Genomic DNA, 25,991 nt, shown 5'->3' with positions numbered 1-25,991 from the left:
TAGTATTTTAAATCGGGTTAGAGTGTTATGTAATAAGCTTACCTTTTTGGTGGTAAGCACAACCACTGTGTTAAAAAAGGATTAAACCTTGTTGCAGTCGAACAAGAGGAAGGGAGAAAGGGGAGCCCAAGACCCCCTCTTCACCTGGCCGTAACAAAGTCCAGAGTGGTAGTTACAGCACTTCTTGTTAGAGATGGTCACTGCCTAGTATTTGTAAATGTTAACTAGTTGCCAGCTCAAGGTAGCATGTTGTCCAGGTATTACAGAGTGCAACAATGGACTGCTCCAATAGTAGTGGAATTGTGAATGGAGCTGAACATAGAATCATAAAATAGTTACGTCATGTCAATGCCGGCTTTCTGCAAGAACAACTCAACTAATTCCACTCCCCCACCCTTTTCTTGTAGTCCTGCAAATTTTCTCATTGCAGGTGTTTATCCAACTCCTTTTTGAAAGCCATAATTGAATCTTCTTCCAACACTCGCTCAGGCAGTACATTCCAGATCATAATCACTCACTGTGTAAAAAAGTTTCTCCTCATGTTGTCTTTGGTCCTTTTGCCATTCACTTTATATCAGTGTCCTCTGGTTCTTGACCTTTCTGCCACTGAGAAAAGTTTCTCTCTATCTGCTCTGTCTCAACCCATCATAATTTTGAACACCACTATCAAATCTACTCTCAAACTTCTCTTCTCTAAAGAGAACCCCAGCTTCTCCAATTGTGGAATTAAAAGTGAATAGTTTCACCACCAACTTCAAAAACGTCCTGCAGCTCCCCGATGCCTCAGTGGGTACAAAGCAGTGCAGTATTAAGCCTGTAAGACTACAAAGCCCCATGTTTGATTCCCAGAACACTGGGAAAACTGCTGCACAATTGAGTATTTATCATCTAAGGATCCCTGCTGGAAAGTATGTGTGGATGTTGGGCAAGGTCCGTATTTGTCTCAGCTTATCCCCTACCACAGTCAAATAGGCTGCCAACACTTAACATCTATGTTTACGCATGAATAGTCACTGGTTGAGGTATCACAGGATTAACAATCTACCGCAACATGAGTTAGCATCTTTGCAGAATAAAGAGATTTTTGAAAACTAAATGGAGAAAAAAAAAATTAAAAGGATTTGTATACAATATTTTTTTAATCTCAGTTCAGTCACAATTCTGCAACATAATTAAAATAGAATACACTGATATAAAAATTAAAATCTTCAAAAAGAATAACGTGCAAAATACTAATATTCTCTCACTTTAGGTGAACGTAATACAACAAGTACAATCAGCAGTGAAAATACAAATGCAGAAGAAATGTTATGCTTTAAGATTATATATACACATTCAAACCTGTCTGGTGCTCATCTCAGAACTGAAAACTCTGGTGTTTGTTAGCACTGCGATTCAAGCCCTTCATCATAACATTTTTCTTGAAATAATATGAAAAATTCACAGCATTCTAAATTCAAATTATTTTAGGATTGAGACCTGCAAAAATGCGTTCTTGAATACATGCTAGTCTTTTCATGCAAAGTTAGTCCATGCACATGAAGTAGCTCTAGAAATTTATTTTTACCGTGATGAGATTTAATGTTGCTTTTTCATACACTGGTCAAACTGAAGTATATATTTGCTGCAACCTCATAGGATAGGTAGTATTTTTTTTTTAAAGGCACTGGTGAAATTTCAGTGTTCTGGACAGCCTACTTCCATCAGCAATTGCAGGTGCCTGTATACAATTTTAAGAACATTTTTAAGATATGTCATTTTAAACGAACAGGAACCTATCTTATGCAAGTACTACAACACAGGGATTGGCAATAAGACATTATAATAATTAAATTGCAACAGTAAACAAACAAGTTCACATTTCAGAGAATTTAAACTTACTGAAGAGATTATTTATACAAAGACTGTTTTAGCATTCACTTGCACTTGTACATTCCACGTTTAACAAAGAAGCAACAATTCTCAGTTGGGAGAATACTTTTCATCTCCATGATCCCAGAACATTAATAAGAAAAAGTTATCAAAATTAGTCTCCATTTTTTGTAATTGAAAAAAAAAATCAAGAGTTCAGAGATTTGCCATGGTGAGCCTGCCACCCAAATGGTCAGCAGGGCAATTTACAGTAGCTGCATCGATCTGAAGGGAGCATCAGGATCCTTTCCAGTCCTGGATATCAATCTCTGTGCTTGAACACAATTCGAGTACAAACCAGCCAGTACTTTTCCCCACACATTCAGCAGTGTTTCCTTCCAAGGCAGCTTTATGCATTACAGTGTTTGTCCCGATTATTTTCCCAATTACAGAGGCCTCAAGCACATGCTGCCATGAGATTGCACAACTTAATCACAGAATCCTTACAGTGCAGAAGGAGACCATTCAACCCATCATGTCTGCACTGCCTCTCTGAAAGAGCAATTCCCTCAGTTCCATTCCCCCGCCTTCTCCCCGTAACCACCTCAATACTTTTACATGCATAAAAAAAGCTAAAGATAAAGACGTAACTGCAGAGATCAATTTTGACTGATACTTGGCCTCCAACAACCACACCATTTTCCTTTGTGCTAGGTATGACTCCAACCAATGGACACTTTCCCCCCCACCCCGATACCCACTGACCAATTTTGCTAAGGCTCCTTGATGCCACACTCTGTCAAATGCTGGCTTGATGTCAACGGCAGTCACTATCACCTCAACTCTGGAATTCAGCTCTTTTGTCTGCATCCAGACCAAGGCTGTAATGAGGTCTGGAGCCGACTGCCCCTGGCACAACCCAAACTGACCATCGGTGAGCAGGTTATTGCTGAGTAAGTGCCACTTGATGGCAGGTGTCATCGTCAGTGCTATCATTTTACTGATGTTTGAGAGTAGACTGATGGAACTGTAATTAGGCAGATTGGATTTGTCCCGCTTTCTTTGGACAGGACATACCCGGGCAAGTTTCCACATTGTCAGGTGGATGCCAGTTCTGTAGCTGTACTAGAATAGCCTGGCTAGGGATGCAGCAAATGGTACCCAACACTGAAATCATGATGAAGGGAAGATCATTGATGAAGCAGCTGAAGATGGTAGGGCTGAAAACATTACCCTGTGAAACTTCTGCAGCAATGTTCTGTGGTTTGAGATGATTGGCCTTCAACAACCACAACCATTTTCCTATGTGCTAGGTATGACTCCAACCAGTGGAGAGTTTCCCATCAGCGCACCACCTCCCGCACCCCCGATTCCCATTGACTTCAATTTTGTTAGGTTCCCTGATGCCACACTCGGTCAAATGCTGCCTTGATGTCACACCTTAACTTTGGAATTCAGCTCTTTTGCCCATGTTTGGACCAAATTCCATTTGCCTTTTTAATTACTTTTTGTGCCTTCCACTAGCTTTCAATGACTTCTGTCGATGGGCCCCAAAATCTCTCTGTTCCTCCACAGTTCCTAGCTTCTTACCATTTAGAAATTACTCTGCTCTATCTTTCTTGGGTCCAAAATAGATACTCATACTTAGCCACATTGAACTCCATCTGTCACAGTTTTGCCCACTCACTTTATCTGTCAATGTTCCCTTTAAACTTTCTGTTCCCATCTGCACTATTTGCTGTGCCACCTAACCTGGCGTCATCAGCATATTTGGTTGTACAGCTCTCTACTCCTTCATCTAAGTCATTGATAAATATAGTGAAAAGCTGAGGTTTCAGTAGATTCCTGGAGACACCAATCACATCCTGACAATTGGTGTAGATAGCCATATCCCTACTCTCTGTCCCCTATTTACGAACTGATTCCCTACCCATGTCAACAGATGCATTATGTGCAATAGTGCATCAAGTTGGGGAAAGAGAAAGAAAAATGATGCCAATGCTAGATCTGAAACAGGAGCTCCATCAATATCTGAAATAGAAAAGAACATTTTAGATAGAGATAAAAACAAAATACTGCCGATGCTGGAAATCTGAAATAAAAACAAGAAATGCTGGAAATACTCAGCAGGTCTGGCAGCATCCGTGGAGACAGAAGCAGAGTTAATGTTTCAGGTCAGTGACCCTTCATCAGTTCCCAAGCAGACCGTGAGAACGGTTGGCGATGGATTTAATCCTCTTTGAGGCAAGATTCTATCTAATTATAGTTGATTATTTCTCAAGATAGATCGAAGTTAAATGGATGTAACACAGCAACTGAAGCAGTCATCAGAGCTTTACAAGAAGTTTTTGTAACACATGGTATATCTGATCAGATAGCGTCTGATAATGGACCACAATGCAAATGATTACTTCATGCACTTTGCAAAAGAATGTGGATTTGTTCACCTAATAAGCTCTCCTAAGTATCCACAATCAAATGGAGAAGCTGAGCGAGCAGTAAGAACTATTAAAACTGCGTTGATGAAAAATCAAGACCTCCAATACTGACATACAGAATTACTCCATTAGTGTGCGAATTAGCGCCATCAGAACTCTTAATGGAAAGAAAACGTTGAATTCTACCCAAGAAACTACTTCCAGGTTTGCAAAGCAAGGATTATCAGAAAATATAAGACAAAGAAAAGTTGTATCGAAACAAACAGACCCAGAAGATACCGTACAAGAAAGCTAACAGTTTTTTTTTTGTTCGTTTGGGGGATGTGGGCGTCGCTGGCTAGGCCAGCATTTAGTGCCCTGCCCGAATTGCCCTTGAGGGGGTGGTGGTGAGCTGCCTTCTTGAACTGCTACAGTCCTTGGGGTATAGTTACAACAACAGTGCTGTTAGGAAGGGAGTTTCAGGATTTTGACCCAGCGACAGTGAAGGAATGGCGATATAGTTCCAAGTCAGGATGGTGTGAGGCTTGGAGGGGAACTTGCAGGTGGTGGCATTCCCATGCATCTGCTGCCCTTGTCCTTCTAGGTGGTAGACGTCATGGGTTTGGAAGGTGCTATCAAAGGAGCCTTAGTGAGTTGCTGCAGTGCATCTTGTAGATAGTACACACTGCTGCCACTGTGCATCGGTGGTGGAGGGAGTGAATGTTTGTGGATGGGGTGCCAATCAAGCGGGCTGCTTAGTCCTGGATAGTGTCAAGCTTCTTCAATGTTGTTGGAGCTGCACCCAACCAGGCAAGTGGAGAGTATTCCATCACACTCCTGACCTGTGCCTTACTGATGGTGGACAAGCACTGGGGAGACAGGAGGTGAGTTACTCACTGCAGAATTCCCAGCCCCTGACCTGCTCTTGTAGCCACAGTATTTATGTGGCTAGTCCAGTTCAGTTTCTGGTCAATGGTAACCTCCAGGAATTTGATAGTGGGGGATTCAGCGATGGTAATGCCATTGAAAGTCAAGAGGAGATGGTTAGATTCTCTCTTATTTGAGATGGTCACTGCCTGGCACGAATATTACTTGCCACTTATCAGCCCAAGCCTGGATGTTGTCCAGGTCTTGCTGGATATGGGCATGGACAGCTTCCGTATCTGAGGAGTCGCGAATGGTCCTTAACATTGTGCAATCATCAGTGACATCCCCACTTCTGACCTTATGACGGAGGGAAGATCATTGATGAAACAGCTGAAGATGGTTGGGCCTAGGACACTACACTGAGGAACTCTTGCAGTGATGTCCTGGGACTGAGATGATTGACCTCCAACAACCACAACCATCTTCCTTTGTGCAAGGTATGACTGCAACCAACGGACAGTTTTCCTATTTTGCTGGGGATTCTTGAGGCCCTACTCGGCCAAATGCTGCATTGATGTCAAGGGTAGTCACTCTCACCTCACCTCTGGAGTTCAGCTCTTTTGTCCATGCTTGGACCAAGGCTGTAATGAGGTTAGGAGCTGAGTGGTTCTGGGGAAACCCAAACTGAGCGTCAGCAAGCAGGTTATTGCTGAGCAAGTGCTGCTCGATAGCACTGTCAACGACCCCTTCCACCACTTTACTGATGATCGGGCATAGACTGACAGGGCGGTAATTGACCGGGTTGGATTTGTCCTGCTTTTTGTGCATAGGACATATCTGGGCAATTTTCCACATTGCCGGGTAGATGGCAGTGTTGTAGCTGTACTGGAACAGCTTGGCTAGGGACACGGCTAGTTCTGGAGCACAAGTCTTCAGTACTTTTGCCAGAATGTTGTCAGGACCCAATGCTTTCGCAGTACCCAGTGCCTTCAGGCATTTCTTGATATCAGGTGGAGTGAATCAGATTGGCTGAAGACTGGCATCTGTGATGCTGGGGACCTCAGGAGGAGGGCAAGATGGATCATCCACTCAGCACTTCTGGCTGAACTTGGATACAAATACTTCAGCCTTGTCTTTTGCACTGATGTGCTGGGCTCCCCCATCTTTGAGGATGGGGATGTTTGTGGAGCCTCCTCTTGCAGTTAGTTGTTTAATTGTCCATCACCATTCACAACTGGATGTGGCCGGACTGCAGAGCTTAGATCTGATCCATTGGTTGTGGGATCGCTTAGCCCTGTCTATTGCATTCTGCTTCCGCTGTTTAGCATGCAAGTAGTCCTGTGTTGTAGCTTCACCAGGCTGACACCTCATTGTTAGATATGCCTAGTGCTGCTCCTCGCATGCCCTCCAGCACTCTTCATTGAACCAGGGTTGGTCCCACGGCTTGGTAATGGTCGAGTGGGGGATATGCCACAATATGTCACAAGGGCAAAAGGTATGAGTAAGAGACCAAAATAGAGAAGGAGTATTTCTCCAGTAAGACGAGATTCAACAGCGATCGTATCTAGTAACTCAAGAAGGTTCTATACGGAGAACTGGAAGGAATCTTATTCCTGTACATGAAAGATGTCAATCGGTCATACATTTAGATGACTCAGATGATGAACCAAAAATTCAAAAAGCACCAAATGCTACAAATCTCAACAAAGGCCATCCAAGTCAAGAAACAAGGGATCAGAGAAAGACTACCAATCTTTCACATCTGACGACACGATATGGGAGAGTTGTGAAGGCTCCAGATAGGTTGAATTTATGAATTCTTGGGGTGGGGGGGGGGGGGGGGGGGCGGGGGGAGATGAGGTAGCATGTAAATAAAAAAGTGAATGTATGTAAATATATATTGGGGTAAAGACTTGGGCGGAGATAAGGGTATCAAAGGGTTAATCTTGAGACACTGTAAAGATTAATGCCCACCATGATGAGGTAAAAGATCATGTGGGAGAGACTTGAAAACAGTTACAGCATGGTTTTTGAAGGAGACACACAGCCTAGTGTGGAGTGTATATAGTTACTATATAAATAAGATTAATGTTTAAACAATACAGTCTAAAAATCTCTATGGCTATACTGCCACCGTATACAGTCTAAAGAACTAAATATATAACACATTCCACATTTCTGTCATGCAAAATTTTGGCCAAAATTGTGGATTAATCATAGTAAATAAAATGTCGTAAGTCAAGAAAATTACCATAGAAATCATGAAAGCCCATAGGCTTGTTTTGTGGTAGCCTGAAATGTATTTGGCTATATTTCTCTTCTTTCCTCCACTTGGTTTTCTCACTTCGCTTTTCTTACTCTTCTGTTTTTGCCTTTGTAATTGTGAGTGTGGAAAACAAGAGGAGGCAATTAGGGATGGGCAACAAATACTGGCCCATGGAAGAATAAAAAAATGTAGCATCCACATGCAGGTAAAGTCAGAAGCACTCAGACTCATTCTGGTGAGTGAGCGAGTTTGGCAATATTGATACCAAACTCCAGCCAATTTAAAAGAATCAGTGCAGCACCACTAACACTTAAAAAAAACAATTTAAATGACAAGAATTCTGACTCCTGTGGCAAAGGTACAGAATTAGTTATCACCAAAACACAAAATAATTTGACATCATGCTGCAAAATAGGAGCAACGCAGGCTTCAGTTTTAAAAAATGTTCTTTCAATAATTCAGCATCGTGGTTATGTAAGCAGCCCAAGTTGTACATTATGTAGTTTTATATGGAAAGTGCACAGCCTCTAAAGCAAGATTCTGAAAGAGTAGTAACACATTATGACAACAGCTGGTGCACAAACACATTCTGTATTGTGTTCAGGTCTTCAATATAGCTGAGTCACATAGCCTGTCAGTTAATGATACATTCAGATGTGCTGTACGTTATGCAGCAACTGCTAACATCTCAGTCTTGCTATAAACTGAAAAAATACTAGGATATAAAAAGACAAGTAGATTTTTTGGGTTTGAGCCTCAATCATTCTATTACTGTCTTTAAATAGTAAATAAATGGGACTAAAAAAAAACAAGTTAGCAAATCAAACTAGAATATCTATCATTACAAAGGTTGAGGTCAACAGCTTTCAGACTCAGCTCCGAATCCTATAATTTTCAAATCTCTAAATACCAGAGTAAGATGCTATGAACTGAACAGGTCACCACTTCAGAAAAGTAGTATAACTCAATCTGCATATAATGAAGATTTAACATATTAAAACAAATTTAGAGTTTCTCAAGCTTGAATAGTTCAAGTGGATGTTAAAAATCCCACATTATTCAAACATCATCAGATTTACCAGAGTGTTCTAACAAACAATCCTCTCACAACCAACATTACCAACAATCTGATCAGAATGGCTGTCATTTTTCCCTCTATGACCAGAGTCAATAAATCTCAAAGTAATGCATTGTATATGAAACATCTTAGACATTGAGAGATGTGATAAAGTTCTTAACTGTAAGTCTATTCTATTAACCCAAATAATGCTTGAAGAGCATCTCCTGTTTATACTGAATAAAAATTATTTTAGCTTCATTATGACATTACAATATTGTAAAAAAAGGCCACAGTGCCATTTACTATTTCATTTTTAATATGTAGTACAGTGGATGGGAAATCTGCAATTTGGCAGCATGAGGCGCAAGTCTAATCCATGATTTAATTTACTAGCTAAGCAGTAATGGTGCGGGCACTGGGAGGAAAATGGAAATCTTTGGAGTAAATGGCACTGGGGAGGGTGCTTTTGGATGTGAACCATTAAAGTGGGTGGGCAGAGGGTTGGAGGCAGGGAAGAAAGCTACCCACAGAAGTAAACAGATGTCCCACTGGGCTGGACACTACTGTGAGCCGTTCTCCTGTGAGTCGGACATCACCCAGTCTGCGCTTGATGTTCTCTCGCAACTTCTTGTCATGGATGAGTTAGAAGAACCACCCTCATCATTGGAACTCATGAAGGCCATACACCATCCAGCGAACAGAAGAACAGCCAGAAAGGACAGAATCCCAGTCCAGTTGCTCAAGCATAGAAAGTCCCACCTATTGACACACCTTTATGACCTTCTCCTTCTCTGTTGTAAAGTAGGTTTTGTTCCACAGGAGATGCGTGACGCCAAAATCATCACACTACACAAAAACAAAGGCAAGAGAGGAGACTGCAGCAACTACAAGGGCATTTTACCCCTTAGCATCATGGGGAAGGCCTTTGCTTGGGTCATACTTAAGAGACTCCATTTACTTGCACTGGAAGTGTACTGGAAGCACAGTGCATTTCCATGTCAGCAGACCTAGTGTGGACATGACCTTCTCTGTACGCTATTTACAAGAGAAATGCAGGGAACAGAGAGTGTACCCCTTTACCTCACTTTTGTAAATCTCACGAAAGCATTCAACAAGGTCACCAGAGCAGGGCTCTACAAGACTTTGGGGAAAAACTGGCTGTCCACCAAAGCTCCTCAGTCTCATCCACTCCTTCCATGACGACATGCACTGCACTGTGCAATTTGAAGGCTCCATTTCAGACAGTTTTGGAGTGAAGAATGGAGTGAAACAGAGTTTGTCCTAGCCCCCACTGTGTTTGGCATTATCTTCTCCATGCTCCTGACCTTTGCCTTCCCTCCAGATATGTCAGGAGTCTGCTTGCACACTAGGTCAGACAGCAAGCTCTACAATCTATCAAGGCAGAAAGCGAAGACAAAAACACATCATGTCCTGATCAGAGAACTCCTGTACACTGATGATGCTGCACTAGTCACTCACTTGGAAAAATAGTTACAAAGACTCATGGACTGTCTCTCCTACGTCTGTAACTTGTTCTCCTTGACTATATGCGTCATATAAGCATTTATAAGGCCTGTGTTCTCATCACCTTGCTGCATGGCTGTGAAACATGGGTGACTTACAACTACCAGTAAAGGAGGTTCAATAATTTCCATCCTTGCTGTCTGCAGTGCATTATGGGTATATTCTAGGAGGACAAAAATCACAAATGCAGTAGTCTCCTCAAAGGCACAGCTCCCAAATGTGTTGGCACTAATCAAACAGAGGTGGCTTAGGTGGATTGGACACGTCTGCAGGTTGGAAGACTATTGCATACCCAAGGACCTTTTGTAAGGTGAGGTAGCTGGGGCCAGACAACTAGTGGGGAGCCCAAAGCTCCGCTTCAAGGATGCTTGCAAGAGTGACATGAAGGCCCTAAATGTTGACTATCGCACTTGGGAGTTACTATCTGGCAAAAGAGGGAAATGCTGCGGACTGGCGTGCACTACCACAACAACCGGTGGCATTACTGGTCAAAGAGGATATCACAGCTGTGCTGAAGGAAGGCACAATGGAGGACTCGAGCTGTGAGGCAATATGGGCAGAACTCAGAAATAGGAAGGGTGCGCTAACAATGTTGGGGCTGTACAACAGGCCTCCCAACAGCAAGCGTGAGATAGAGGTACAAATATGTAAACAGATTATGGAAAGCTGTAGGAGCAACAGGGTGGTGGTGATAGGAGATTTTAATTTTCCCAACATTGACTGGGATTCACTTAGTGTTAGAGGTCTAGATGGAGCAGAATTTGTAAGGAGCATCCAGGAGGGTTTTCTAGAGCAGTATGTAAATAGTCCAACTCTGGAATGGGCCATACTGGACCTGGTGTTGGGGAATGAGCCTGGCCAGGTGGTTGACGTTTCAGTACGGGACTACTTTGGGAATAGTGATCACAATTCCGTACGTTTTAGAATACTCATGGACAAAGACGAGAGTGGTCCCAAAGGAAGAGTGCTAAATTGGGGGAAGGCCAACTATACCAAAATTCGGCAGGAGCTGGGGAATGGAGATTGGGAGCAGCTGTTTGAAGGTAAATCCACATTTGATATGTGGGAGGCTTTTAAAGAGAGCTTTTAAAGATTAGCGTGCAGGAGAGACATGTTCCTGTGAAAATGAGGGATAGAACTGGCAAGATTAGGGAACCATGGATGACAGGTGAAATTGTGAGACTAGCTAAGAGGAAAAAGGAAGCTTACATAAGGTCTAGGAGGCTGAAGAAAGACGAAGCTTTGAAAGAATATCGGGATTGTAGGCGCAATCTGAAACGAGGAATTAAGAGGGCTAAAAGGGGTCATGAAATATCTTTAGCAAACAGGGTTAAGGAAAATCCCAAAGCCTTTTATTCATATATTACGAGCAAGAGGGTAACTAGAGAAAGGATTGGCCCACTCAAGGACAAAGGAGGAAAGTTATGCGTGGAGTCAGAGAAAATGGGTGAGATTCTAAACGAGTACTTTGCATCGGTATTCACCGAGGAGAGGGACATGACGGATGTTGAGGTTAGGGACAGATGTTTGATTACTCTAGGTCAAGTCGGCATAAGGAGGGAGGAAGTGTTGGGTATTCTAAAAGGCATTAAAGTGGACAAGTCCCCAGGTCCGGATGGGATCTATCCCAGGTTAATGAGGGAAGCGAGAGAGGAAATAGTTGGGGCCTTAACAGATATCTTTGCAACATCCTTAAACACGGGTGAGGTCCCGGAGGACTGGAGAATTGCTAATGTTGTCCCCTTGTTTAAGAAGGGTAGCAGGGATAATCCAGGTAATTATAGACCGGTGAGCCTGACGTCAGTGGTAGGGAAGCTGCTGGAGAAGATACTGAGGGATAGGATCTATTCCCATTTGGAAGAAAATGGGCTTATCAGTGACAGGCAACATGGTTTTGTGCAGGGAAGGTCATGTCTTACCAACTTAATAGAATTCTTTGAGGAAGTGACAAAGTTGATTGATGAGGGAAGGGCTGTAGATGTCGTATACATGGACTTCAGTAAGGCATTTGATAAGGTTCCCCATGGTAGGCTGGTGGAGAAAGTGAAGGCGCATGGGGTCCAAGGTGTACTAGCTAGATGGATAAAGAACTGGCTGGGCAACAGGAGACAGAGGGTAGCAGTGGAAGGGAGTTTCTCAAAATGGAGACGTGTGACCAGTGGTGTTCCACAGGGATCCGTGCTGGGACCACTGTTGTTTGTGATATACATAAATGATTTGGAGGAAAGTATAGGTGGTCTGATTAGCAAGTTTGCAGACGACACTAAGATTGGTGGAGTAGCAGATAGTGAAGGGGACTGTCAGAGAATACAGCAGAATATAGATAGACTGGAGAGTTGGGCAGAGAAATGGCAGATGGGGTTCAATCAGGGCAAATGCGAGGTGATGCATTTTGGAAGATCCAATTCAAGAGTGAACTATACAGTAAATGGAAAAGTCCTGGGGAAAATTGATGTACAGAGAGATTTGGGTGTTCAGATCCATTGTTCCCTGAAGGTGGCAACGCAGGTCAATAGAGTGGTCAAGAAGGCATACGGCATGCTTTCCTTCATCGGACGGGGTATTGAGTACAAGAGTTGGCAGGTCATGTTACACTTGTATAAGACTTTGGTTCCGCCACATTTGGAATACTGCGTGCAGTTCTGGTCGCCACATTACCAAAAGGATGTGGATGCTTTGGAGAGGGTGCAGAGGAGGTTCACCAGGATGTTGCCTGGCATGGAGGGCGCTAGCTATGAAGAGAGGTTGAGTAGATTAGGATTATTTTCATTAGAAAGACGGAGGTTGAGGGGGGACCTGATTGAGGTGTACAAAATCATGAGAGGTATAGACAGGGTGGATAGCAAGAAGCTTTTTCCCAGAGTGGGGGATTCAATTACTAGGGGACACGAGTTCAAAGTGAGAGGGGAAACGTTTAGGGGGGATATGCGTGGAAAGTTCTTTACGCAGAGGGTGATGGGTGCATGGAACGCATTGCCAGCGGAGGTGGTAGATGCGGGCAAGATAGCGTCTTTTAAGATGTATCTAGACAGATACATGAATGGGCAGGAAGTAAAGAGATACAGACCCTTCGAAAATAGGCGACAGGTTTAGATAGAGGATCTAGATCGGCGCAGGCTTGGAGGGCCGAAGGGCCTGTTACTGTGCTGTAATTTTCTTTCTTTCTTTCTACAGGTGCTCCGGTTTCCTCCCACATGCCAAAGACTTGCAGGTTGATAGGTAAATTGGCCATTATAAATTGCCCCTAGTATAGGTAGGTGGTAGGGGAATATAGGGAAAGTGGGGATGTGGTAGGAATATGGGATTAGTGTAGGGTTAGTATAAATGTGTGGTTGATGGTCGGCACAGGCTCGGTGGGCCAAAGGGCCTGTTTCAGTGCTGTATCTCTAAATAAATAAACAGTAGCTTGTCAACAGGCGCCAATGTCAAAAACAACTCTCAGGGTCAGCTTCACATGCAGCACTTGTGGCAGAACCTGCCTCTCATGGATTGGCCTTCACAGCCATTAGCAAAAGTGCATCAAGAGAAGACAGTCCACCTAAATGGATTGTTTGCTGCGTGTCCATCACCTTTCATAGATGGAAGGATGCCAGCCAGCCAGTAATGGTGCAGGCACCAGAGGAAAGGAGAAATCTCTGGAGCAGCTTGCACTAGGGAGCGTGTTCTTGGATATGGAACAATAAAGTGGGTTGTGGTGGAGGTTGGGGGGGGGGGCTCTGCTGGTTGGTAGCAGGGAAGAAAGCTGGTCTTGTAGAGGATGGTTCTGGTAGCATTGAAGGGGTAGACAGAAGAGTATGTGGGCCTACCTACTGGAGACAGTTGCAGGTCCGTCCAGACAGAGCACCACCATGGCTCCTAGCCAGTTTTAAATTTGAAATGTGCTTTAGTACTCGAATTGTTGTACATGGCAACTAAAACAGCTGTAACTAATTAGAATGTCTACCATCAGATGGCACAGGTGATGTCATTACCTTATTAAATGCAAAGGCTAAAAATAAACCAACAAAGGTAATGTTATTTACCTGGACTATATTGTTGTGTTTCTTTTACCAGCTTTACTCCAGATATTTTTTGGCTTCTACATCTTCACTTTCCCTGAAATCTTGTTAAATTTTAAAGTGTGGCAAGAATAATGCAAACAGAAGCCTCTTATAGATACTTTATGTACTTGTTCTATTCCTTGCCTCTACTGGATCTTTCTCAACTCAAAAGTCAGAAAAACAGCATAACATTAGACATTGTTTTCGACTTTATGGGGGAAATTTTAACCTAGCTCGTCAGTCAGGAAACTGATGGGAAGAGGTGTAAGGCTGGTTTTACAACGCACCCAACTGAAGTCAATGAAAAGTAATATTGGACAGGGTGCAATTCTCGCAATTCACCCAATCCTGTTGGTTTCCCAGCAGACTAGTTAGGATAGAATTGTTCCCCAAGTGTCAAATCGATTTCATGAACAGTAATTGAATAAGTGAATATGAGCAACAACATTTTTATAAGTTCATTTTTAGGATATAGGCATTGCTAACAAGGCTGATATTTATCGTCCACCCAAGGGATATGAGTGATCAAATCAGTAAAAGTAGCATTGCAGGTTAGCAAAACAATTAATAATGCTAGCAAAGGACTGGGATTTATTTCATGGGGTATAGAATTCAAAAGTATTGAAGTTACATTAAACTAGTATCAGACCCTGGTCAAGCTGCACTTGCAGTACTCTACACAGTTATGTCCACATACTATAAAAAGGACATAGAAGCACTGGAGAAGGCGAATAAAGATTTACAGGGATGATACCAGAACTGCGATTTTTTAAAATTCATTCATGGGATGAGGGCGTCGCTGGCCAGGCCAGCATTTAGTGCCCATCCCTAATTGCCCTTGAGAAGGTGGTGGTGAGCTGCCTTTTTGAACTGCTGCAGTCCATGTGGGATAGGTACACTCACAGTGCTGTTAGGAAGGGAGTTCCAGGATTTTGACCCAGCGACAGTGAAGGAACGGCAATATAGTTCCAAGTCAGGATGGTGTGTTACTTGGAGGGGATCTTGCAGGTGGTGATGTTCCCATGCATTTGCTGCCCTTGTCCTTCTAATTGGTAGAGGTCGTGGGTTTGGAAGGTGCTAAGGAGCCTTGCTGCGTTGCTGCAGTGCATCTTGTAGATGGTACACACTGCTGCCAATGTGCGTCAGTGGTGGAGGGAGTGAGTGTTAGTGGATGGGGTGCCAATCAAGCGGGCTGCTTTGTCCTGGATGGTGTCGAGTTTCTTGAGTGTTGTTGGAGCTGCACTCATCCAGGCAAGTGGAGAGTATTCCATCACACTCCTGACTTGTGTCTTGTAGATGGTGGACAGGCTTTGGGGAGTCAGGAGGTGAGTTACTCGCCTCAGGATTCCTAGCCTCTGACCTGCTCTTGTAGCCACGGTAGTTATATGGCTACTCCAGTTCAGTTTCTGGTCAATGGTAGTCCCTAGAATGTTGATAGTGGGGGATTCAGCGATGGTAATGCAATTGAATGTCAAGGGGAGATAGTTAGATTTTCTCTTGTTGGAGATGGTCACTGCCTGGCACTTAACAGTCCAAGCCTGGATATTGTCCAGGTCTTGCTGCATTTCTACATGGACTGCTTCAGTATCTGAGGAGTTGCGAATGGTGCTGAACATTGTGCAATCATCAGCAAACATCCCCACTTCTGACCTTATGATTGAAGGAAGGTCGTTGATGAAGCAGCTGATGATGATTGGGCCTAGGACACTACCCTGAGGAACTCCTGCAGTGATGTCCTGGAGCTCAGATGATTGACCTCCAACAACCACAACCATCTTCCTTTGTGCGAGGTATGACTCCAACCAGTGGAGAGTTTTCCCCGATTCCCATTGACTTCAGTTTTGTTAGGGCTCCTTGATGCCATACTCAGTCAAATGCTGCCTTGATGTCGAGGGCAGTCACTGTCACCTCACCTCTGGAGTTCAGCTCTTTTGTCCATGTTTGAACCAAGGCTTGAATGAGGTCAGGAGCTGAGCGGCCCTGGCGGAACCCAAACTGAGCATGACTGAGCAGGTTATTGCTAAGCCAGTGCCGCTTGATGGCACTGCTGATGACACCTTCCATCACTTTACTGATAATTGAGAGTAGGCTGATGGGGCAGTAATTGGTCGGGTTGGACTTGTCCTGCTTTTTGTGTACAGGACATACTTGGGCAATCTTCCACATTGCCGGGTGGATGCCAGTGTTGTAGCTGTACTAGAACAGCTTGGCTAGGGGCGCGGCAAGTTCTGGGGCACAGGTCTTCAGTACTATTGCCAGAATATTGTCACAGCCCATAGCCTTTGCAGTATCCAGTGCCTTCAGTCGTTTCTTGATATCACGCGGAGTGAATCGAATTGGCTGCAGTCTGGCATCTGTGATGCTGGGGACTTCAGGAGGAGGCCAAGATGGATCATCAACTCGGCACTTCTGGCTGAAGATTGTTGCAAATGCTTCAGTCTTATCTTTCACACTGATGTGCTGGGCTCCCCCATCATTGAGGATGGGGATATTTGTGGAGCCATCTCCTCCAGTTAGTTGTTTAATTGTCCACCACCATTCACGGCTGGATGTGGCAGGACTGCAGAGCTTAGATCTGCTCCGTTGGTTATGGGAGCGTTTAGCTCTGTCTAACACATGCTGCTTACGCAGTTTGGCACAGCTATTGGGAAAGATTGAACAGACTGGCAATTTTTCCTTTAGAAAATAGATTAAAAAGTTGATCCGATAGATGTCTTTAAAATTTTGAACAGATTGAACAGCATAGGTGTGGAGAGAATGTTCCCAGTTGTGGGAGAATCCAGTACTGATGTGGGAGAAGTGGGGCACTGGCACCAGTACTGGGGAAAGTGGGGGATGTACTGTTGGGACAGACTTCATCTGAATCATGCTGAGACCAGTGTTCTAGTGAGTCGTACAACTAGGGACATAGAGAGGGCTTTAAACTAAATAGAGGATGGAAGAGATCATCCAGGAATAGATAAGAGTAAATTAAAGGGAAATGACAAGGCAATAGATCAAGGTAGCAATAAAGGTAATGATGATCAGAGTATGGCAGGAAGGGACAGTGATTGCAAACTTGAATGTGCCAGCAGATAGGACCAGAGTTTACAAAAACAATTAAAAAAACTGAATTAAGGGCTCTGTATCTGAATGCCTGCAGCATTCGCAATAAAACACATGAATTGTCAGCTCAAATACAATTTCATTTGTATGAACTGATAGCCTTTACAGAGACGTGGCTACAAGGAAACCAAAGCTGGGACCTGAATATCCAAGGGTACATAACTTTCAGGAAGGACAGGAAGCTGGAAAAAGATGGTGGGGTAGCTCTGTTAATTAAAGACAGCATTAGTACTGTAGTGAGAGATGACCTTAATTCTAAAGATCAAGATGCAAGATCAGTTTCGGTGGAACTAAGAAATAGCAAGGGGCAGAAAACATCGGTCGGAGTTGTTTATAGGCCACCAAACAGCATGGGTAATGTAAATCACAGTATAGAGGGGCGTGTAACAAGGGTAATACAGTAATCATGGGGGATTTCAATCTACATATAGACTGGACAAACCTAATTAGTACTAATGTTGCAGAGGACTAATTCTTGGAATGTATACGAGATGGTTTTCTAGAGCAGTACGTTGAGGAACCAACTAGGGAATGGGTTATTTTAGATCTAGTATTGTGCAATGGAAAAGAGATAATCTTGTTGTAAAGGAGCCTTTAGGAAAGAGTGACCATAACATAATAGAATTTTGCATTAAGTTTGAAAGTGATGTAGTTCAATCAAAAACAAAGGTCTTAAATCTAAGCAAAGGAAACTGTGAAGATATGAGGAGCAAATCGGCTATGGTGGATTGGGAAACTACATTAAAAGGTATGATTTTCATCTTCTTCTTCTTAGGCAGTCCCTTGGGAACGAAGATGACTTTCTTCCACTCCAGAGTTGTGGGCCCTTTGGTGACTGAACAGTCCAATTCTGGATCTGCACACTCTTCCACAGGCGGAGCAAGTGGTGTTTGGTGAGGCGAGTGAATGGGATGCTTGAAACTCCAAATGCTCCTTCTGCTGTTTGCACTTGGTCGCTGCCCTGGCGTGTCGACGTTGTTCGAACTGGCAGGTACCACTGCGGATGCTTCTTCATTTTGAGCAGTCTTGAGCAAGAGATTCCCACGAATCAGTGGAGATGTCACATTTTTCAGGGAGGCTTTAAGGACATCCTTGTAGCAATTCCTCTACCTCCTGGTAGTCTCTTGCTGTGACGGAACTCAGAGTAGAAAGCTTGTTTTGGGAGTCTTGTGTCAGGCTTGCAGACGATGTAGCCCACCCAGCATAACTGACTAGCCATGACCAGTGTCTCGATACTGGGGATGTTGGCCTGAGAGAGGACACTGATATTGGAGTGCCTGGCCTGCCATTGAATTTGCAGGATCTTGCGGAAGCACCGCTGGTGATATCTCTCCAGGGTTGTACAGTGTCCATGTTTCCAACGCATACAGGAGGGCAGGTAACACTGCAGCTCTGTACACCATGAGCTTGGTGCCAGGTTTGAAGTCAAACACTCTTTTTCCTCAGGTGACCGAAGGCTGCGCTGGCACACTGGAGGTGATGTTGAGTTTCACTGTCGATGTCTGCCCTTGCTGTCCAGTGGTTCACCGTGAATCTTGATAGTTGGGGGACAGTGTTGTGCTGCGGGAGCAGGCTGGTAGAGGACCTTGGTCTTCTGGATGTTAAGCTTAAGGCCGATTCTTTCATACGCTTCCATGAATGCATCGACGAGGGTTTGAAGCTTGGCCCCTGAGTGCGCGCATACACAAGCATCGTCAGCATACTGCAGTTTGATGACAGAGGTTGCAGTGGCCTTAGTTCTGGACTGGAGGCGACATAGGTTAAATAGTTTGCCACTCGTCCTGTAGAGTAGATCTACTCCGGCAGGGAGCTCCAAGGAGATGACGAGGAAGATGGAAAAGAGCGTTTAGTGCGATGACACAGCCTTGCACTTGACCCCAGTTTGCACTCCGATTGGGTCAGTGGCAGATCGTTGGCAAGGATGACGGTATGATGTTAGACAGGCAATGGTTAACATTTAAAGAACTAATATACAGTTTGCAACAAAAATACATTCTTTTAATGCACAAATACCCAGCAAGGAAAGTGCTTCAATGGTGGTTAACGAAAGAAATCAAGGGAAGAAGTGTATGAAGTTGCCAAAAAATATGGTAAGCCTGAGGATTGGGATCATTTCAGAATTCTGTAAAGGAGGACCAAGATAAAGATTAAGAAAGGGAAAATAGAATACAAGACTAAACTAGCAAGAAAATAAAAACGGACTGCAAAAGCTTCTACAGGGATGGAAAAAGGAAAAGATTACCAAAGACAAATGTGGGAACACTGCAAGCAGAGTCAGGAGAATTTATAATTGGGAATGAGGAAATGGCAGAGAAACTAAACAAACACTTCATGTCTGTCTTCACAGAGGAAAATACTAAAAATCTCCCAGAAATAATGGAGAAGCAAGGGACCAGTGTAAACGAGGAACTGAAAGATATATTAGTAAAAAAAAACAAGATAAATTAATGGGACTTCAAGTAGATAATCCCTTGGACTGATCATCTACATCCCAGAGTGTCAAAAGAGGTGGCTGGAGAGATAGTAGCTGCATTGGCGGTCATCTTTCAAAATTGTAGAGAGTCTGGAATGGTTCCTGCAGATTGGAAGGTGGCAATTGTAACCCCACTATTTAAGAAAGGAGGGAGAGAGAAAATGGAGAACTACAGACCTGTTAGTCTATCAGTCGTAGGGAAAATGCTAGAATCTACAATAAAGGATGTGTTAACTGAACACTTAGAAAATAATGGTAGGACTGGGCACAGTCAATATGGATTTATGAAAGGGAAATCATGCTTAACAAACCTGGTGGAATCTTTTGAGGATATAACCAGCAGAATAGATAAGGGGGAACCGGTGGATGTGGTATATTTAGATTTTCAGTAAGCTTTTGATGAGGTCTCACACAAGAGGTTAGTAAACAAAATTAGAGCACATAGGATTCTTCCTTCACTGTCGCTGGGTCAAGATCCTGGAACTCCCTTCCTAACAGCACTGTTGGTGTACCTACACCCCAAGGACTGCTACGGTTCAAGAAGGCAGCTCACCATGACCTTCTCGTGGGCAATTAGAATGGGCAATAAATGCTGGCCTAGCCAGCGACACCCACATCCCATGAACGAATAAAAAAAATTGTGGAGAATATACTGGCATAGATTGAGAACTGGTTAACGGACAGAAAACAAAGAGTAGGAATAAATGGGTAATTTTCAGGTTGGTAGGCTGTGACTAGTGGACTACCACAAGGATCAGTGCTTGGGTCCCAGCTATTCACAATCTATATCAATGATTTGGATGTGGGGATTAAATGTAACATTTCCAATTTCGCAGATGACACAAAACTAGGTAAAAGTGCGAGTTGTGAGGAGGATGCAAAGACGCATCAAGGGGATTTGGAGAGGCTAAGCGAGTGGGCAGAAATTTGGCAGATGGAATACAATGTGGAGAAATGTGAGGCTATCCACTTTGGTAGGAAAAAACAAAATAAAGTATTTCTTAAATGGTGAGAGGCTGGGAAGTGTTGAACTTCAAAGGGACTTGGGTGTCCCTGTTCATGAGTCACTGAAAGCTAACATGCAGTACGGCAAGCAATTAAGAAGGCAAATGGTATGTTGGCATTTATTACAAGAGGATTTGAGTATAGGAGTAAAGATGTCTTACTGCAATTATACAGAACCTTGGTGAGACTGCACCTGGAATATTGTGTGCAGTTTTGGTCTCCTTACCCAAAAAAAGATATTCTTGATATAGAGGGAGTGCACCGAAGGTTCACCAAACTAATTCCTGGGATAGAGGGATTGTCCTATGAGGAAAGACTAAATGGACTGGGCCTTTATTCTCTGGAGTTTAGAAGAATGAGGGGTGATCTCATTCAAACATACAAAATTCTTACAGGGCTCAACAGGGTTGATGCAGGAAGGATGTTTCCCCTGGTTAGGGAGTCTACAACCTGGGGACAGTCTCAGAATAAGGGCAGATCATTAAGGACTGAGATGAGGAATTTCTTCAATCAGAGGGTGGTGAATCTTTGGAATTCTCTGCCCCACAGGGCTGTGAAGGCTCAATCATTGAGCATGTTCAGGACTGAGATTGATAGATTTCTACATATTAAAAACATCAAGGGTTACGGGGATTGTGTAGGAAAATGGTGTTGAAGTAGAAGATCAGCCATGATCTCACTGAATGGCAGCACAGACTCAAAGGACTGAATGGCCTACTCCTGCTCCTATTTCTTATGTTCTTAATCCAAAACTAGGGGTCAGAAATACAATCCACTAGTGAAATAAGGAAAACATTTCTTTACTCGAGAGTGGTTAGAATGTGGAACTTACTACAGTACAAATAGAAAAGATGCTTTCAAAAGGAAACTAGGCAAGTACACAAGAGAAAAGAAATTGAAAGATATGCTGAAAGGCTGAGTTGAGGAAGGTGGAATGGGAGGAGACTCACATGGAACACAAACACCAGGACAGACTAGTTTGGCCAAAAGTGTTTGTGCTGTATATTCCATGTAATTTTTCTCATGCCAAGTATGACTCCAGCCACTGGACAGATTTTCCCCCGAACCCAATGACCAGTCTTACTAGAGTTCCTTGGTGCCAGAGTCAGGTCAAATTCTGCCTTGATGTCAAGAACTGTCAATCTTACCCTACCCTCTAGAATTCCACTTTGTGTCAATCTTTGGACCAAGTTTGTAATGAGGTCTGGAACTTAAATGCCACTTGCGAGCACCGTTTGTGACAACGTACATCACATTGCTGATGATGCAGAGGAAGCCAATGGGGCGGTAATTTGTCGGGGTGGATTTATCCTGTTTTTTGCAGACAAGACATACCTAGGCAAGTTTCTACCTCGTCCAATAGATGCCAGCGTTGTAGCTGTGTAGGAACAGCTTAGCTCAAGGGCCCGTTGTGGTGCACAAGTCTAAATGGGTATGGTAGGGTAATGGTCATGTTATAATTCTAGTAATACAGAGGCCTGGACTAATAATCCAGGAATATGAATTCAACTTTCACATGGCAGCACCACAGTCAGGAGGGCCCGTAGACTTCACTGTGTCCAGTGAACTCAGCTGTTTCTTGATATCACACGGAGTGAATCGAATTGGCTGAGCACTGGCATCTGTGATGGGGACCTCAGAAGGAGGCAGAGAAGCAGCATTCACTTGTCATTTCTAGCTGAAGATGGTTGTGAACACTTCAGCCTTGTCTTTTGCACTCACATGCTAGATTCTTCCATCATGGGGTTGGGGATGTTCATGAAGCCTTCGCATTGATGCCAGATTTGAAATGCTAGGTCTGTTCTTACTCTATTCCACTCAGCATGGCAGGAGTCCCACACAACATGGTGAAGGATGCTCCAGTTTGAAGGTGGGACTTGGTCTCCATGAGGACTCTGCTGTGGTCCCTCCTATCAATGCTGCCATGATATGCATCTGAAAAGGTAGCTTGGTAAAGTCATTAAAGTTCCCCAAAATAGTATATTATATGCCCTTGCTATCCTCAGTGCTTTGTCCAACATGGAGGAGTGCTGCTTCTTCACCTGGGGAAAGTGGGGAGGGAAGGGGTGGTGGGTGGTTGCAGTAGGTAATAGTCAACAGAAGGTATCCTGGCCCATGTTTGACTTGAAGCCATGAAATATTGAGGATGCCCAAAGCTACTTCTCCGACTGCATACAATTATGCCCCCACTCCTGGTGGGCCTGTCCTGCAGATAGGACAGGATATAGCCAGGGATGGTGATGGAGAGTGGGATGGTTCATAGTCATACTGACAGAATCTTACATGTCAGGCTCTTGCTTGACAAATCTCTAAGACAGAAGGGCCTGTTTCTGTGCTGTATGACTCTGACATTTTTCCCAATTTTGGCATGAGTCCCTAGATATTAGTGAGGAGGACTTTGCAAGGTGACTGGCCTGGACATGGCTTTGTCATGTCCTGCTTTGAAAGCAAGGTCACAGTTGAGTGAGCCGTCCAGTTTATGTTCCTTTCCAATGCTTTAGAACAACAGAGTGCCTTGTGAGGGCATTTCACGGGCAGTTAAGACTCAACCACATTAGGGCCTGGAATCAGAAGTAGGCCAGTCCAGGTACGGACAGCAAGTGTCCTTCCCTAAAGGACATTAAGAACATAAGAACTTAAGAACTAGCAGCAGGAGTAGGCAATTCAGCCCCTCGAGCCTGCTCCGCCATTTAATACGATCATGGCTGATCTCATCTAGGCCTCAACTCCATTTTCCTGCCCGTTCTCCATAACCCTTCAACCCATTACTAATTAAAAATCTGTCTATCTCCTCCTTAAATTTACTCAATATCCCGGCATCCACCGCACTCTGGGATAGTGAATTCCACAGACTCACGACCCTTTGAGAGAAGTAATTTCTCCTCATCTCTGTTTTAAATCTGCTACCCCTTATCCTAAAACTATGACCTCTCGTTCTAGATTGCTCCACCAGACGAAACATCCTCTATATGTCTACTTTGTCAATCCTCTGAATCATCTTTTATACCTCAATTAGATCTCCTCTCATTCTTCTAAACTACAGAGAGTAAAGGCCTAAACTGCTCAATCTCTCTTCATAAGACAAACCCCTCATCTCTGGAATCAATCTAGTGAACCTCCTCTGAACTGCTTCCAATGCAACTACATCCCTCCTCAAGTAAGAGGACCAAAACTATACACAATACTCCAGGTGCGGTCTCATTAATGTCTTGTAACGTTGCAGCAACACTTCCTTACCTTTATATTCTATTCCTTTAGCAATAAATGCCAAAATTCCATTTGCCTTCCTTATTACCTGCTGCACCTGCATACTAGTTTTCTGCGATTCATGCACGAGGACACCCAGATCCCTCTGTACTGAAGCACTCCGAAATTTCTCTTCATTTAGATAATAATTTGCCTTTCTATTCTTCCGACCAAAATGGATAACCTCGCACTTATCCACGTTAAACTCCATCTGCCAAATTTTGGCCCATTCACCTAACCTATCCATATCCATTTGTAAATTTCTTATTTCTTTATTGCAACTTACTATCCCACCTATTTTAGTGTCATCTGCAAATGTGGCTATAGTACCTTCTATCCTTGCATCCAAGTCATTAATATAGATTGTAAATAGTTGGGGCTTGAGGACCGAACCCTGTGGCACCCCACTAGTTACATCTTGCCAACCAGAAAAGGACCCATTTATCCCGACTCTCTGGTTTCTGTTGGTTAGCCAATTCTCTTTTCCAAGCTAATAAATTGCCCCGAACCCCGTGTGATGTTACCTTGTGTATTAACCTTTTGTGCAGCACCTTATCAAATGCCTTCTGGAAGTCCAGATATACTACATCTACAGGATCCCCATTATCCACTTTGCTTGTTACAGCTTCGAAGAACTCTAGCAAACTAGTCAAACACGATTTACCCTTCATAAAACCATGCTGACTCTGCTGGATTGCGTTTTGACTTTCTAAATGTCCTGTTATTATTTCCTTAATAAAGGATTCTAACAATTTCCCCAAGACAGATGTTAAACTATCTATAGTTTCCTACTTTCTGCCTCCCTCCCTTTTTGAATAAGGGTGTTAAATTAGCTTTTTTCCAATCCACTGGAACCTTTCCCCCATCCAGGGAATTTTGGAATATTATAACCAATAGATCCACTATCTCCGCTGCCACTTCCTTTAAGACCCTAGGATGTAGGCCATCAGGCCCTGGGGAGTTGTCTGCCTTCAATCTCAATAGTTTGCTCAGTACTTTTTCCCGAGTGATGATTTTTCTAAGTTCCTCCCTTGCTATAACCTCTACATTACCGGTTACTATTGGGATGGTACTCGTGTTCTCCACCATGAAAACTGAGGCACAATACTGATTTAGTGTCTCTGCCATTTCTTTGTTCCCCTCTATTAACTCCCCAGTCTCACCCTCTAAATGACCAACATTCACTTTAGCTACTCGCTTCCCTTTTATATACTTATAGAAGCTTTTGTTATCCATTTTTATATTTTGCGCTAGTTTTCTTTCATAATTTACCGCTGCTCTTTTTATTACTTTTTTAGTAACCATTTGTTGATCTTTAAATGTTTCCCAATCTTCCAGCCTGCCACTGGCCTTTGCAATATGGTATGCCTTAGTTTTTGTCTTTATGTTATCCTTAACTTCCTTGCTTAACCATAGATGTTTTTTCCCCCTCTCTGGAATATATTTTAGTTGGGAGGAATTGAATATCTCCTTAAACATCTGCCACTGCTCGTCAACTGTCCTACCTTGTAGTCTTCCTGCCCAGTCCACTAGAGCCAAATCTGTCCTCATGCCTATGAAATTACCTTTATTTAACTCCAGAACGCTAGTGTGGGACTCCAGTTTCTCGCCATCAAACTGAATTTGAAATTCTAGCATGCTATGATCACTCTTCCCTAGAGGATCATTAACCATGAGATCATTAATTAATCTCACCTCATTATAAAATCTAGAATAGCCTGCTCCCTGGTTTGTTCCACAACATATTCCTCCAAAAAACAATCTCTGATACATTCAATGAACTCTCCCTCGAGGTTACCTTTGCCAATTTGATTAATCCAGTCTATATGCATATTAAAATCACCCATGATTATTGCCAAACCTTTCTTACAAGCCCCCAGTATTTCCTGGTTTATACTGTGCCCCACTGCGGAACTACTGTTTGGGGACCTATAGATTACTCCCACCAGGGACTTCTTTCCCTTGCTATTTCTTATTTCTACCCAGACTGATTCTACGTCTTGATCTCCAGTGCCTATGACTTTTCTCATGAGTTCTGATGAAAGGTCACAGACCTGAAACGTTAACTCTCCTTCTCTCTCCACAGATACTGCCAGACCTGCTGAGTATTTCCAGCACCTTTTGCTTTTGTTTCAAA

The 25,991-nt window shown here is 43.4% G+C and overlaps 1 protein-coding gene across 9 annotated transcripts in view; it reads right to left on the bottom strand.

Annotated features, from left to right (window-relative positions):
• The window catches only part of fryl (furry homolog, like), a 655,772-nt gene that overhangs the window by 511,871 nt on the left and 117,910 nt on the right, over positions 1-25,991 (bottom strand). The window contains exon 3 of one of the 9 annotated variants that reach the window (XM_068035639.1): positions 1,568-1,720. The exons of 7 other annotated variants lie outside the window; for them this stretch is intronic. The gene's annotated coding sequence lies outside the window, so the exon portion shown is untranslated. Of the gene's footprint in view, positions 1-1,567; positions 1,721-7,386; positions 7,406-25,991 lie in introns of those variants that run through there. One more of the 9 variants, XM_068035621.1, reaches the window with a different exon arrangement.

This window comes from Heterodontus francisci, chromosome 1 (assembly GCF_036365525.1).
Source record: "Heterodontus francisci isolate sHetFra1 chromosome 1, sHetFra1.hap1, whole genome shotgun sequence".
Taxonomy (NCBI): domain Eukaryota; kingdom Metazoa; phylum Chordata; class Chondrichthyes; order Heterodontiformes; family Heterodontidae; genus Heterodontus; species Heterodontus francisci.
This window is presented reverse-complemented; position numbering and strand designations above follow the sequence as displayed.